Genomic DNA, 17,251 nt, shown 5'->3' with positions numbered 1-17,251 from the left:
TGTGCACACGCAGATGCAGGCACACATACCGCCACACCAACTCTGTGGAAAAGGGTATGCTGAAACAAACCAATGGAGGGTGCAGTACCCACAAGTTAACACAATGATGAAGATACAGACACTGTACAGATACAAAATGGAAAGCTTGGTGTATAACTTTCGCCGCTGACAGAGACGGCCGCCGCCGACAGAGACGGCCGCCGCCGACAGAGACGGCCGCCGCCGACAGAGGTGGTCGCCTCGCTTCGCGTTCTCAGGAAACTATGCAGTATTTTGTTTTTTTATGTATTATTTCTTACATTGTTACCCCAGGAAATCTTAAGTTTTATTACATACAGCCGGGAGGAACTATTGGATATAAGAGCAACGTCAACTCACCAACATTACGACCAGGAATATGACTTTCCCGAAGCGGATCCTCTGTTTGGCCTACCACCCAGGACAATGGATCGGATCCCAGCCGGCAACCCAAAACAACGGCGCCGCAGAAGGGGCAGACGGAGCGGTCTTCGGGTCAGGCTCCGTAGACAAACACATCGCTCACCGCTCCCGAGTTTACTACTCGCCAATGACCAGTTTCTTGACAACAAGGTAGACGAAATCCGAGTAAGGGTTACCTTTCAGAGATTGTTCTTTGTTTCACGGAAACATGGCTCACTCGAGACACGCTATCGGAGTTGGTACAGCCACCTGGTTTCTTCACGCATCGCGCCGACAGAAACAAACATCTCTCTGGTAAGAAGAAGGGCGGGGGTGTATGCCTTATGATTAACGAGACGTGGTGTGATCATAACAACATACAGGAACTCAAGTCCTTTTACTCACCTGACCTAGAATTCCTTACAATCAAATGCCAACCATATTATCTCCCAAGAGAATTCTCTTCAATTATAATCACAGCCGTATATATCCCCCCCAAGCAGACACATCGATGGCCGTGAATGAACTTCATTGGACTCTATGTAAACTAGAAACCACATATCCTGAGGCTGAATTCATTGTAGCTGGGGATTTTAACAAGGCTAATCTGAAAACAAGACTCCCTAAATTTTATCCGCATATCGAATGCGCTACCCGGGCTGAACAAATCCTGGACCATTGTTACTCTAACTTCCGCGACGCATACAAAGCCCTGCTCGCCCTCCTTTCGGAAAATCTGACCATGACTCCATTTTGTTGCTCCCAGCCTGTAGACAGAAACTTAAACAGGAAGCTCCCGCGCTCACGTCTGGTCGGACCAGCGTTGAACAATCTGATTCCACGCTTCAAGATTGCTTCGATCGCGTGGACTGGGATATGTTCCGCATAGCGTCGGACAATAACATTGATGAATACGCTGATTCGGTGAGCAAGGTTATTAGCAACTGCGACCGGAAACATGACCGAATACAAACAGTTTAGCTATTCCCTCCGCAAGGCAATCAAACAAGCTAAGCGTCAGTATAGAGACAAAGTAGAGTCGCAATTCAACGGCTCAGACACAAGAGGAGTCTGTAGTCAATCACGGACTACAAAAAGAAATCCAGCCCCGTCGCGGACCACGATGTCCTGCTCCCAGACAAACTGAACAACTTCTTTGCTCGCTTTGAGGACAATACAGTGCCAACGACACGGCCCGCTACCAAACCTGCGGGCTCTCCTTCACTGCAGCCAACGTGAGTAAAGCATTTAAACGTGTTAACCCTCGCAAGGCTGCCGGCCCAGACAGCATCCCTAGCCGCGTCCTCAGAGCATGCGCAGACCAGCTGGCTGGTGTGTTTACGGACATATTCAATCAATCCTTATCCCAGTCTGCTGTTCCCACATGCTTCAAGAGGGCCACCATTGTTCCTGTGCCCAAGAAAGCTAAGGTAACTGAGCTAAATGACTATCGCCCCGTAGGACTCACCTTCGTCATCATGAAGTGCTTTGAGAGACTAGTCAAGGATCATATCACTTCCACCCTACCTGACACCCTAGACCCACTCCAATTTGCTTACCACCCCAATAGGTCCACAGACGACGCAATCGCACTGCACACTGCTATAACCCATCTGGACAAGAGGAATACCTATGTAAGAATGCTGTTCATCGACTACAGCTCAGCATTTAACACCATAGTACCCTCCAAACTCGTCATTAAGCTCGAGAACCTGGGTCTCGACCCCGCCCTGTGCAACTGGGTCCTAGACTTCCTGACAGGCCGTCCCCAGGTGGTGAGGGTAGGAAACAACATCTCCCCCCCGCTGATCCTCAACACTGGGGCCCCACAAGGGTGCGTTCTCAGCCCTCTCCTGTACTCCCTGTTCACCTATGACTGCGTGGCCATGCACGCCTCCAACTCAATCATCAAGTTTGCAGACAACAGTGGTAGGCACACGTGACTGTTTGCGTAGTTCCCCATGGGTGTGGGCCCCACTCAAAACATTGGTCATCCACCTTTTGTTTGATATTGTAAACTACGTCATGAGAGGATAATTATTGCATAGCGGAATGTAAAGTGGGTTACTGAAACAGGGTGGTTTATTCTTTCAAATTCTGCTTTGATGTCACTAAAGCAATTACAGACAAGTATATGCAATTATAGGCAATTCAAATGTGTGTATATATACAGTATGCCTAAATTGGGCATATATGTGTGTGTGTGTGTGTGTGTGTGTGTGTGTGTGTGTGTGTGTGTGTGTGTGTGTGTGTGTGTGTGTGTGTGTGTGTGTGTGTGTGTGTGTGTGTGTGTGTGTGTTGTCGAGTCAATTGACAGCACATAAGACTTCACTCTTCAGTCAGTTATACAGCTGTCCTGTCCAGTGTTAGTTAATCCACACCTTCATGTGAAAACCCGTGTTGTGTTTTCCCTGTATCGGGCCCAGAGGACAGGGGATCCTGAGGTGTGAGTGTATTTGTGGTGGGGAGGGTGTCAAACTCAGCAGACTCAACTGTTATCTTGATAGTTTAAAGAAATTGTGCCGCATTTGTAAATTCCCCCAGTTGATGAACTGATAATGAGCGTTTGAAAAATATTTGTTTTACTGTGCATTCAGTGGAGGGGATTTGTGTAAATTTCCCCAATACTCTCATCAGCTGTCCACATCTTGACATTTAGGTTGTCGATGAAGGTGCTTATTGCTTTATTGTGTCCATTTCTCCTTCTGGATGATTCCTAGGTGATCAGTACAGGTCTTCCCCTTACGTCTCTATTAGAAGAAATCAGACTATCAGGCTGAAGGTGGAGGCCACTCTCACTCTCTCTCTCACCCACACGCTCTCCCTCTCTCTCTCTCCCTCTCTCTCGCCCACACGCTCTCCCTCTCTCTCGCCCACACTCTCTCCCTCTCTCTCTCGCCCACACACTCTGTCTCTCTCCCTCTCTCTCTCTCTCACCCACACGCTCTCCCTCTCTCTCTCTCTCGCCCACATGCTCTCCCTCTCTCTCTCTCGCCCACACTCTCTCCCTCTCTCTCTCGCCCACACGCTCTCCCTCTCTCCCTCTCTCTCTCTCTCTCGCCCACACACTCTGTCTCTCTCCCTCTCTCTCTCTCTCTCACCCACACGCTCTCCCTCTCTCTCTCTCTCGCCCACATGCTCTCCCTCTCTCTCTCTCTCTCTCGCCCACACGCTCTCCCTCTCTCTCTCTCTCACCCACACGCTCTCCCTCTCTCTCTCTCTCGCCCACATGCTCTCCCTCTCTCTCTCTCTCGCCCACACTCTCTCCCTCTCTCTCTCGCCCACACGCTCTCCCTCTCTCTCTCTCTCTCGCCCACACACTCTGTCTCTCTCCCTCTCTCTCTCTCTCTCACCCACACGCTCTCCCTCTCTCTCTCTCTCGCCCACATGCTCTCCCTCTCTCTCCCTCTCTCTCTCTCTCACCCACACGCTCTCCCTCTCGCTCTCTCTCGCCCACATGCTCTCCCTCTCTCTCTCTCTCGCCCACACGCTCTCCCTCTCTCTCTCTCTCACCCACACGCTCTCCCTCTTTCCCTCTCTCCCTCTCGCTCACATGCTCTCCCTCTCTCTCTCGCCCACCCGCTCTCCCTCTCTCTCTCCCTCTCTCTCTCTCGCCCACACGCTCTCCCTCTCTCTCTCTCTCTCGCCCACATGCTCTCCCTCTCTCTCTCGCCCACCCGCTCTCCATCTCTCTCTCCCTCTCTCTCTCTCGCCCACACGCTCTCCCTCTCTCTCGCTCTCTCGCCCACATGCTCTCCCTCTCTCTCTCTCTCTCTCTCTCTCTCGCCCACATGCTCTGTCTCTCTCTCACCCACACGCTCTCGCTCTCTCTCTCGCTCTCAATTCAATTCAATTCGCTTTATTGGGATGACGTAACAATGTACATATTGCCAAAGCTTATTTTGGATATTTACAATATAAAAACAAATTTAAAAAATACATGAGAATCATAATTTTCAACGGGACAACACTAACAACAATAACCAAGGTTCAAAATAACCATACATTCAACAATAACAATAAACATACAGTAGAGGACATGTGCAGGTTGATTGGTCTGTCAGACACTGTCCCTCAGCTTATGGCAGGCAGCAATGTAGTGCGCTGCCAACCCACAGCTCTCTGCGTCCTCCCCCAACAGGACGGGTAGCCTACTCCCATCAGAGAGGTCTTTGAAACCTTGAATAAGGGTTTCAAATTTGGGAAAATGACACTCTCTAATTGTTTTATATTTTTGACATTTTGTCAGGAAATGCAGCTCCGTCTCAGGTTCTGCTGTTGTGCAGTGGTTGCACAGCCTTTCCTCTACAGGGAGCCAGGTTTTCCTGTGTCTACCCTTCTCAATGGCAAGGCTGTGCTCACTGAGCCTGTACTTTGTCAAGGTTTTTCTAAGGTTTTGATCAGTAACCATGGTCAAATATTTAGCCATGGTGTACTGTCGATTTAGGGCCAGATAGCACGGTGTGATCGTCTGCTGCAATAGTCCATCCGTGACAAGGACCGACGAGTTGTGCGTTCTGAGATATCGTTCTGCACACCACTGTTGTACTGAGCCGTTATTTGCCTGTTTGTGGCCCGCCTGTTAGCTTGCACGATTCTTGCCGTTCTTCCACCGCTCATCAACAAGCTGTTTTCACCCACAGGACTGCCGCTGACTGGATGTTTTTTGTTTGTTTCACCATTCTCTGTGAACCCTAGACACCGTTGTGCTTGAAAAGCCCAGGAGGCCGATCGTTTCAGCCAATTCTAACGTTCAATCTAACAGTAACTGAATGCCTGTCTGCCTGCTTTATACAGCGAGTCACGGCCACGTGACTCACTGTCTGTAAGAGCGAACCATTTGGATCGCTTTTACAGACAGTAAGTAATTGTCCGTGACTTGCTGTATAAAGCAGGCAGACAGGCATTCAGCATTCAGGAAAAAACATTACCTGCAACATGACAGCGAGTTCAGTTTACTTGAGTGGCCTGGTCAGTCCCCAGACCTCAACCAAATAGAACATCTTTGGGATGAGATGGAACAGGCTGTTTGCAGCATGAATGTACCGCCGTACAATCAGCAGCAACTGCAGGATGCCATCGCGTCAGCATGGACCTACATCCATGTGGAACGTTTCCGACACCTTGTAGAATTCTCTGAAGAATTCAGGTTGTTCTGGAGACAAAGGGGGGTCCAACCCGGTACTAGATGGGTGTACCTAATAAACTGTTCGGTGAGTGTATACATTAATAATTGATTGCTTAGCCGCCCTATACATTGGCAATAGATTTAAACTCCAAGACACTCCAGTTCATATTTATTAGCTTTTACTATAAGCTCTTCTTTCTCAGAACACTTGTTAATGTGATATAGTCACTCAGGGCTCAGAGTTCTTTCATGACCACATGACCTGAACAGGAAAAACTCCCAGCCCCATGTTATAGTACATTTACTAAGTTTTGGTGCATGGCTACTGCACTATCCTGTAAATGAACTGGTACATAGCGTGGCCCATATCATTTAACTTGGCAAGTCAGTTAAGAACAAATTCTTATTTACAATGACGGCCTACACCGGCCAAACCCGGACGACGCTGGGCCAATTGTGCGCCGCCCTATGGGACTCCCAATCACGGCTGGTTGTGATACAGCCTGGATTCCAGGGTGTCTGTAGTGACGCCTCTAGCACAGAGATGCAGTGCCTTAGACCCCTGCGCCACTCGGGAGCCCGTTAATTACATAGAACTGATTTATAAGATCACAATGGTCAGCCCTCCAGTTAGCTTCCTTCACTCAGTTTAGTCTAATGTATAGGTTTGACCAGTTATGTCATGTCTTCATTGAGGCATGAAGGTAGGGGTGGAGAGGGGGGTTTAAGGCGAGAGAAAGGGGCAGTGTGAGGTGGCTGGTGGACGGAGGTGGGCTATGGGGGCAGGCCTGCCCTAGTTTTTTATTTATTTTAATGTGTCTCTCAGGTTCACTGTTATTTTATATTATTTTTACTGTTTTAATTTGTTTAATTTAGGAGACGTATTGTGTGTTATGTCTCACCTTTTATTATTTGATTTGTTAAGGACTTTGAAATTAATCCTGTGTAAGAAATGTGCTCTATAAATAAAGTTAGACTTGATTTAGTGGGTGCTACTGATGGGTCTCTGACAGAGGCTGGTTTGTGGGCCGGAGAGAGGGAACGAGAGAGAGAGATGGAGAGGAGAGAGGACAGCGGGCTGAGTCCACACTGAGGCCTGTTGTCCTCCCAGGCTCCCAGCATATGGCCGAAGCATTAAGACCGACTGTGTCTGGCTGCGAATAAAAGAAAACCTCAGTCTGCCTGAAAAAAAGGCCTGTCATCTGGAAAAGTATGTTGCGATCTGTCTCTCTGAGTTCATTTTCAGAACCCAGAAATGCGTCATCCACGCCACCGTTGACATGGTGAAATATCTCCTGACCCATATAGCTGTGCATTTAGTTGACCGTTGACATGGTGAAATATCTCCTGACCCATATAGCTGTGCATTTAAAATCAAGTAGTATTGGGGTCCTTTCTGTTCTCGGTTCAGGTCAAACACTACAACTCCATATTACAAGAAGTTAAACATTTTGTGTCAAAACCTCATCGCATATCTTGTCACAATGACTCATAACACTATATTGTGCAGCACATTTTGAAAACACAAAACAAGTCTTTGGCCAACTGCTCAGTTCTGCTTTCATCCCAATTTACCTTTCCTGTAAATGATGCTTTTCCTGACCACATGACCTGACTGGGAAATACTCTGGGCCCTAAGTAATTCACCTACCAGAGTTTGTGGTGGTTAGCTGACTGTCGTGAACTCCTCCCTAATAACTCGTGTATGTGCACAGAAGGAACCAACCGACCGCCACTTATTTATCCTATGAAGGGAATCACATTACAGGCAGTTTAGATGATTTCAGTCAGTGGTCTTTGATGTTGGTGGACCAACTGCACAATGAAACCCTCTAATATCTCTTTATACATCCTCCATAGAGGGAAAAGGCAGGATGTGGTTGCATCTTGGCACGTCTCTCCGACCCCGAGCGCTCGGGCCAGACAGCTGCTTTGTGGTGCTTGTCGGGTTTCAGCTACACACCCCCCTTATGAAGGCTCCCCTTTGATGAAGCTGTCGCACGTTTCAAGCTCAGCTTGGGGATCAAAAGTCTTCAGATCTTAGTCAAGGTTGCACATCACCTTTTGATGAAGCTGTGGCACATTTCACTCTGGTCCGCCGCTGCAACACCTGTGTAAGACCGACCAGGATTCAAACCCGGGTCTCCTTCATGCCATAAGACTCTTAGGTGCTAACACAAGTCTTCAAGTCTTAGACGAGGATACTCATCAAGCATACAGTAGTTGGCCTAACCACCCCTGTTATACATGGGTGTAGTCCAGTCTCCATGAAAGAGGTAGCGCGAACATAGCTGCCTCTGCAGGAACTCACCTTGTTTTTTTTTTAGGGGGATTTCCGATTTCATGGCTGCGCTTTTTGACATTACACCAGTTTATAGGTGACATTTCTAAGTGACCCCAAACTTTTGAAGGGTAGTGTACATTTAAAAACATTAACATGTAGTGTGTGTGAATCTATCAGTTATAGTTTTGATGTCTTCACTATTATTCTGCAATGTAGAAAATAGTAAAAATATAGAAAAACCCTTGAATGAGTAGGTGTGTCCAAACTTTTGACTGGTACTGTGCATGTCAGTACATACACACAACAAGTAGGTCAGGATAGTTTGTACAGTTGAAGTCAGAAGTTTACATACACCTTAGCCAAATACATTTAAACTCAGTTTTTCACAATTCCTGACATGTAATCCTAGTAAAAATTCCCTGTCTTAGGTCAGTTAGGATCACCACTTTATTGTAAGAATGTGAAATGTCAGAATAATAGTAGAGAGAATGATTTATTTCAGATTTTATTTCTTTCATCACATTCCCAGTGGGTCAGAAGTTTACATACACTCAATTAGTATTTGGTAGCATTGCTTTTAAATTGTTTAACTTGGGTCAAATGTTTCGGGTAGCCTTCCACAAGCTTCCCACAATAAGTTGGGTGAATTTTGGCCCATTCCTCCTGACAGTGCTGGTGTAACTGAGTCAGTTTGTAGGCCTCCTTGCTCGCACATGCTTTTTCAGTTCTGCCACACAGATGTTCTATAGGGTTGAGGTCAGGGCTTTGTGATGGCCACTCCAATACCTTGACTTTGTTGTCCTTAAGCCATTTTGACACAACTTTGGAAGTAAGCTTGGGGTCATTATCCATTTGGAAGACCCATTTGCAACCAAGCTTTAACTTCCTGACTGATGTCTTGAGATGTTGCTTCAATATATCCACATAATTTCCCTTCTCATGATGCCATCTATTTTGTGAGGTGCACCAGTCCCTCTTGCAGCAAAGCACCCACACAACATGATGCTGCCACCCCCGTGCTTCACGGTTGGGATGGTGTTCTTTGGCTTGCAAGCATCCCCCTTTTCCCTCCAAACATAATGATGGTCATTATGGCCAAACAGTTCTATTTTTGTTTCATCAGACCAGAGGACAATTCTCCAAAAAGTCCCCATGTGCAGTTGCAAACCGTAGTCTGGCTTTTTTATGGTGGTTTTGGAGCAGTGGCTTCATCCTTGCTGAGCGGCCTTTCAGGTTATGTCGATATAGGACTCGTTTTACTGTGGATATAGATACTTTTTTACCTGTTTCCTCCAGCATCTTCACAGGGTCCTTTGCTGTTGTTCTGGGATTGATTTGCACTTTTCGCACCAAAGTACGTTCATCTCTAGGAGACAGAACGAGTCTCCTTCCTGAGCGGTATGGCAGCTGTGTGGTCCCATGGTGTTCATACTTGCGTACTATTGTTTGTACAGATGAACGTTGTACCTTCAGGCGTTTGGAAATTGCTCCCAATGATGAACCAGACTTGTGGAGGTCTACAGGTCTTGGCTGATTTCTTTTGATTTTCCCATGATGTCAAGCAAAGAGGCACTGAGTTTGAAGGCAGGCCTTGAAATACATCCACAGGTACACCTCCAATTGACTCAAATGATATCAATTGGCCTGTCAGAAGCTTCTAAAGCCATGACATCATTTTCTGGAATTTTCCAAGCTGTTTAAAGGCACAGTCAACTTAGTGTATGTTAACTTTTGACCCACTGGAATTGTGATACAGTGAATTATAAGTGAAATAATCTGTCTGTAAACAATTGTTGAAAATGACTTGTGTCATGCTCAAAGTAGATGTCCTAATCAACTTGCCAAAATTATAGTTTGTTAACAAGAAATTTGTGGAGTGGTTGAAAAACTAGTTTTAATGACTCCAATCTAAGTGTATGTAAACTTCCGACTTCAACTGTAGTTGATGTGGACACCAAGGAACTTGAAATTCTCGACCCGCTCCACTACAGCCCGTCAATGAGAATGGGGGCGTGCTCTGCCCTCCTTTTCCTGTAGTCCACAATCATCTCCTTTGTCTTGCTCACATTGAGAGAGAGGTTGTTGTTCTGGCACCACACTGCCAGGTCTCTGGCCTCCTCCCTATAGGCTGTCTCATCGTTGTCGGTGAATTAGGCCTACCGCCATTGTGTCGTCGGCTTAATGATGGTGTTGGAGTCTGGCTCGGCCACGCAGCCGTGGGTGAACAGGGAGTACAGGAGGGGACTAAGCACGCATTCCTGAGGGGCCCCCGTGTTGAGGATCAGCGTGGTAGATGTGTTGTTACCTTTTCTTACCACCTGGGGACAGCCCGCCAGGAAGTCCAGGATCCAATTGCAGAGGTAGGTGTTTAGTCCTAGGAACCCTTTATTCCCAGGAACCCTAGGACTAAACACCTCCCTCTGCAACTGGATCCTGGAGATGAACTTTGAGGTCACTATGGTGTTGAACGCTGAGCTGTAATCAATGAACAACATTCTCACGCAGGTGTTATTTTTGTCCAGGTGGTAAAGGGCAGTGTGGAGTGCAATAGAGATGGCATCATCTGTGGATCTGTTGGGGCGGTATGCAAATTGGAGTGGGTCTAGGGTTTCTGGGATAATGGTGAAGATGTGAGCCATGACCAGCCTTTCAAAGCACTTCATGGCTACAGACGTGAGTGATACGAGTCGGTGGTCATTTAAGCAGGTTACCTTGGCGTTCTTGGGCACAGGGACTATGGTGGTCTGCTTGAAACATGCAGGTATTACAGACTGTCAAGGAGAGGTTGAAAATATCATTGAAGACTGACCGTGAAATCTGAGTTCCCCCTCAAAAAAACTATATATTTATCTTTCCATAATCATTCTCTCTTTCTCTTTTTCTCTGTTTTTGTATCCTAATTTCTATGGTTTCCCCTATCTTCCCCTATCAAGCAACATTATGGACAAAATGTTCAAATCCTGTTGCTGCAGAATTATATTGCTGCGACAATACTGGTCAAATTAAGATGCTTCAGTACATCCGTATGTCTCCCTATTTCACCCGTCTCTTTCTATGACTCTCCCCTCTATCCGGGAGCAACAGTGTAGTTTTCCCAGGTGAAGCCTCCTAGACATACAGCATGTACAGCAGTTAACACGTGTGTGAGTATTAAGGACCGGGGCCATCCTCAAACTAACCCCACTATTCCTTAAGGCTAAACAGTATATGCTACAGTGTAGCCCTGGTGTTCAAGTTGTATTAGTCGTATGTACGGGACACGCATGGTATACATCGTCCAATGAAATGCTTACATGCAGGTTACTGCTCGACAATGCAACAACAATAAGAACTAATGTAAATGGCTCAGTAGAATAATACATTTTAGCATAAAGTACAGTACAGGAAGGAACAATTTATAGTTCAATATTTACACATGTATTGGGGAACGTGGGCAGTATATAAACTGTGGTGTGTGTGTGTGTGTGTGTGTGTGTGTGTGTGTGTGTGTGTGTGTGTGGTGCAGTGAAGCATCTCATGCGAGGAGGGTGAGTATGTTGGCAGCGCTCCACCCCCCTCCCCCAAACGCCCCTCAGGCAGGAGAACACAAGGGGAGCAGAGTAGGGAGGGAGGGAGGGAGGGAGGGAGCAGAGTAGCGAGGGAGGGAGGGAGGGAGGGGACAGAGTAGCGAGGCAGGGAGGCAGGGAGGCAGGGAGGCAGGGAGAGAGGGAGAGAGGGAGGGAGGGAGGGAGGGGACACATTGCCCCAGAGAGACAGAAACACTATTGCGACTCTTAGCTGCTCTCCTTGCCTGTGAGTTAACCAGACCACCACGTACTATGAAAGAGCACTGCTCACCTCTTCACGCCTCCCCACCCGGACATCCTGGGACCCCCATACGGCATGGCCACCCTGCCCTGGGACCCCCACCATGCTCCGTGTCGGACATGGAGCCGCTGGGTCCTGAGTTTGTTTCTGCTGTGTGTCTGTTGACAGACGAGTCGTACCAGAAGCTGGCCATGGAGACGATGGAGGAGCTGGACTGGTGTCTGGACCAGCTGGAGACCATCCAGACGTACCGCTCCGTCAGCGACATGGCCTCCAACAAGGTAAGACTGAGCTGGAACGTTGTTATTATGACCATAACACAAACACAAAATAACTCTTAACGAAACCACAACACAACCATTATGCAACCACTACACAACTTGGCCGTATGGCAACCACAACGTGATCGTAACGCGTCCACAACACAACCATTATGCAACCACTACACAACAGGACCGTAAGTCAACCACAACATGATCGTAACGCGTCCACAACACAACCATTATGCAACCACTACACAACTTGGCCGTATGGCAACCACAACGTGATCGTAACGCGTCCACAACACAACTATTATGCAACCACTACACAACATGACCGTAAGTCAACCATAACATGAACGTGACGAAACCACAACACAACCACCACACACCCCCCCCCCCCCCAAAATAACACGTTGAGTTGCAGTTGTGTTGACCGCAACATAATTGCAGCTCAACATGACCCTAATGCAACCACAAACGTACTCCTTACAACACAAAAACTTACCACAACACAATGTGAAACGAACCATCGAAGTGTGTTAAAGACTATGGCTGAGATGATATTGTGTGATGTGGTCAGTAGCTCGTCAGTACACAGAAACTAGATGTGACTTGGCTGAGATAATATTGGACTAATGTTACTTCTGCTTGGTGACAGCACAACAGGTCTTTGTTAGTCTTCACTGTGCAATGTGTGCAATATGAAGACTGCTTTGATTAACATTGACGTAGTTGCAAAGCGACTAGCATCCTGTGGTTGTGTGTGTCAACGGCTACTGGCGTTTCATGGCTCTGCTGTAAAATGCGTAAGCAGTGGCTAGTTTGCATAGAGGTCCATAGACTACTGTTCTCGTTGAGTAAGACGCCTATCTGAATACCAATATGTCTATTTGTTGGCTTTTCTGCGTAAGACTGTCATTCACGCATTATACATACAACGCTGCATAAAATAATGAAGAATAGAGTCCCTATTGTGCGTGACATTCTGTGTGTGTCTTTCTATAATGCCGACGTCACTAGGCCATTGGTGTTTTTAGTCTGAAGACGTCCTCGCGTCTGGGATAGCTCATATTAGCCAGACATTAGTCAACGGCTAAAACCTTTGTCGGAATTCATGACCAAAACCTGACCTTTCTTGGTATAACTCTGGTATTTCTAACTGGTTTTAGATTGAACTATCATGATGTCAGTCTGGTTTGACAGTAGGGTACTAGGCTCGCTGTTACAGTTGATTGCCGTGTTGGTAAGCCATATAGCAATGGAATAGTGAGTAGCCACCCTTTGCCTTGATGACAGCTTCGCAGACTCTTGGCATTCTTTTATTTATTGATTTTTTTTACTTCAGTTTATTTTAGTAAATACTTTCTTAACACTTATTTTTCTTAACTGCATTGTTGGTTAAGGGCTTGTAAGTAAGCATTTCACTGTAAGGTCTACCTACACCCGTTGTATTCGGCGCATGTGACAAATACGATTTGACAAATACGATTTGATTAGATATGATTTAGCATTCGATTGCCTGGAGTGCCAGATGTGCAGGGTGTTCACATTGGGGACTATTCCATTGGTTGATCCTAACCCTGGTCCACTGGGTGTGGAGACTTTTGTTCCAGACCGGCATAAGGAACAATGTGCAGGCCTACATCCCCAATGAAAGAGTGACCCTATCTAATCCAATGATTTCAGGGTGGAACTAATTACCATATGAATGGTGTTTCTGGGGGGGGGGGTCCAAGGACACAGGTGTATCCTAGGCTTGGCCCACACAGTCCTATAGCTGCTGTTCTACTGTCATGAAGTTCCCCACACGTCCATACTGACGTTAGCTCTGGTCAACACTGGGCCTTAGACAAACACAGCCATCTGAATCACGTTAGCGAGAGTGGCTTTGAAGGCTAGTGTAGCATCCAAGTGCCGGTAGGAAACTCGAACTCACGCGCCGCGGTCTTTAGACCTGAATGACGGAATTATTGACACAGATGTGCAAGTTTTTGAGTCAGTGTCTTGAGGGAGGGTAAAGGTTGTTAAGATGACAGTTTGATAATGATAGTGATCGACTAGTATCCATACTAATGAGACTCCTTTATCTATAGTTGTAGACCCTTTAACTTTAACTGCACAGAAATTGTCTTTGTATCTACAAACTGCTTCTCGGACCATCAAGATGTATCCAAAACAACATACTTTATTCGATTTTCTTACCAGACAATTTCCCACATGCCCTGTGCAGGAAACAGGCTTTGTTAGAGGCTTTATTAGAGGCTTTGTCAGCTTGGGTCAGTATTTTTGTTAACCTTTATTTAACTAGGCAAGTCAGTTAAGAACAAATTCTTATTTACAATGACGGCCTACCACGGCCTCCCTTAACCCAAATGATGCTAGGCCAATTGTGCGCCACCCTACGGGACTCCCGATCACAGCCGGTTGTGATACAGCCTGGGATCGAACAAGGGTCTGTAGTGACGCCTCTAGCACTGAGATGCAGTACCTTAGACCGCTGCGCCACTCAGGAGTAGTGCTAACATTGCAATCTGTTGTATCTCTTTGCTTTAAATCAACCAACCCTCAAATCCAGTTTCACTGTGAGATGAGAATGAGGCCAGGACATCTTATATTGCAAATAGAGAGAGGGAAAGATACAATACATGACTAAAAGTATGTGGACACCTGCCCGTCGAACATCTCATTCCCCCAAAAAATGTACTTACCTCCCTAATAGTCTACAATACAGTGCATCAGTATGACTGTCAGGTATTCTGTAATGAGAGACTTCACCTACATTACAGATCTAGGTCTATGTGTTGAGTCTAGGTAGTTGTGGTGTGTTTAGTCTAGGTGGGTGTGGTGTTTTTAGTCTAGGTAGGTGTGGTGAGTCTAGGTAGGTGTGGTGTGTTAAGTCTAGGTAGGTGTGTTTAGTCTAGGTAGGTGTGGTGTGTTTAGTCTAGGTCGGTGTGTTTAGTCTAGGTAGATGTGTTTAGTCTAGGTAGATGAGGTGTGTTGAGTCTAGGTAGATGTATTTAGTCTAGGTAGGTGTGTTTAGTCTAGGTAGGTAGGTGTGTTTAGTCTAGGTAGGTGTGGTGTGTTTAGTCTAGGTAGATGTGGTGTGTTTAGTCTAGGTAGGTGTGGTGTGTTTAGTCTAGGTAGATGAGGTGTGTTGAGTCTAGGTAGATGTGTTTAGTCTAGGTAGATGTGGTGTGTTTAGTCTAGGTAGGTGTGGTGTGTTTAGTCTAGGTAGGTGTGGTGTGTTTAGTCTAGGTAGGTGTGTTGAGTCTAGGTAGGTGTGGTGTGTTTAGTCTAGGTAGGTGTGGTGTGTTTAGTCTAGGTAGTTGTGGTGTGTTTAGTCTAGGTAGATGTGGTGTATTTAGTCTAGGTAGGTGTGTTTAGTCTAGGTAGGTGTGGTGTGTTTAGTCTAGGTAGGTGTGGTGTGTTTAGTCTAGGTAGTTGTGGTGTGTTTAGTCTAGGTAGGTGTGGTGTGTTTAGTCTAGGTAGGTGTGGTGTGTTTAGTCTAGGTAGGTGTGGTGTGTTTAGTCTAGGTAGGTGTGTTGAGTCTAGGTAGGTGTGGTGTGTTTAGTCTAGGTAGGTGTGGTGTGTTTAGTCTAGGTAGGTGTGGTGTGTTTAGTCTAGGTAGGTGTGGTGTGTTTAGTCTAGGTAGGTGTGGTGTGTTTAGTCTAGGTAGGTGTGGTGTGTTGAGTCTAGGTAGGTGTGGTGTGTTTAGTCTAGGTAGGTGTGTTTAGTCTAGGTAGGTGTGTTTAGTCTAGGTAGGTGTGTGGTGTGTTTAGTCTAGGTAGGTGTGTGGTGTGTTGAGTCTAGGTAGGTGTGGTGTGTTTAGTCTAGGTAGGTGTGTTTAGTCTAGGTAGGTGTGTTTAGTCTAGGTAGGTGTGTGGTGTGTTTAGTCTAGGTAGGTGTGTGGTGTGTTTAGTCTAGGTAGATGTGTTTAGTCTAGGTAGGTGTGGTGTGTTTAGTCTAGGTAGGTGTGGTGTGTTTAGTCTAGGTAGGTGTGGTGTGTTTAGTCTAGGTAGGTGTGGTGTGTTGAGTCTAGGTAGGTGTGGTGTGGTTAGTCTAGGTAGGTGTGGTGTGTTTAGTCTAGGTCGGTGTGTTTAGTCTAGGTAGATGTGTTTAGTCTAGGTAGATGAGGTGTGTTGAGTCTAGGTAGATGTATTTAGTCTAGGTAGGTGTGTTTAGTCTAGGTAGGTAGGTGTGTTTAGTCTAGGTAGGTGTGGTGTGTTTAGTCTAGGTAGATGTGGTGTGTTTAGTCTAGGTAGGTGTGGTGTGTTTAGTCTAGGTAGATGAGGTGTGTTGAGTCTAGGTAGATGTGTTTAGTCTAGGTAGATGTGGTGTGTTTAGTCTAGGTAGGTGTGGTGTGTTTAGTCTAGGTAGGTGTGGTGTGTTGAGTCTAGGTAGGTGTGGTGTGTTTAGTCTAGGTAGGTGTGGTGTGTTGAGTCTAGGTAGGTGTGGTGTGTTTAGTCTAGGTAGGTGTGTTTAGTCTAGGTAGGTGTGGTGTGTTTAGTCTAGGTAGGTGTGGTGTGTTTAGTCTAGGTATGTGTGGTGTGTTTAGTCTAGGTAGGTGTGTTGAGTCTAGGTAGGTGTGGTGTGTTTAGTCTAGGTAGGTGTGGTGTGTTTAGTCTAGGTAGGTGTGGTGTGTTTAGTCTAGGTAGGTGTGGTGTGTTGAGTCTAGGTAGGTGTGGTGTGTTTAGTCTAGGTAGGTGTGTTTAGTCTAGGTAGGTGTGTTCAGTCTAGGTAGGTGTGTGGTGTGTTTAGTCTAGGTAGGTGTGGTGTGTTTAGTCTAGGTAGGTGTGGTGTGTTGAGTCTAGGTAGGTGTGGTGTGTTTAGTCTAGGTAGGTGTGTTTAGTCTAGGTCGGTGTGTTTAGTCTAGGTAGGTGTGTGGTGTGTTTAGTCTAGGTAGGTGTGTGGTGTGCTTAGTCTAGGTAGATGTGTTTAGTCTAGGTAGGTGTGGTGTGTTTAGTCTAGGTAGGTGTGGTGTGTTTAGTCTAGGTAGGTGTGGTGTGTTTAGTCTAGGTAGGTGTGGTGTGTTGAGTCTAGGTAGTTGTGGTGTGTTTAGTCTAGGTAGGTGTGGTGTATTTAGTCTAGGTAGGTGTGTTGAGTCTAGGTAGGTGTGGTGTGTTTAGTCTAGGTAGGTGTGGTGTGTTTAGTCTAGGTAGGTGTGTTTAGTCTAGGTAGGTGTGGTGTGTTTAGTCTAGGTAGATGTGGTGTGTTTAGTCTAGGTAGATGTGGTGTGTTTAGTCTAGGTAGATGTGGTGTGTTTAGTCTAGGTAGGTGTGGTGTGTTTAGTCTAGGTAGGTGTGTTTAGTCTAGGTAGGTGTGGTGTGTTTAGTCTAGGTAGGTGTGTTT

This window comes from Salvelinus namaycush, chromosome 25, assembly GCF_016432855.1.
Source record: "Salvelinus namaycush isolate Seneca chromosome 25, SaNama_1.0, whole genome shotgun sequence".
NCBI classification, from domain to species: domain Eukaryota; kingdom Metazoa; phylum Chordata; class Actinopteri; order Salmoniformes; family Salmonidae; genus Salvelinus; species Salvelinus namaycush.
This window is presented reverse-complemented; position numbering follows the sequence as displayed.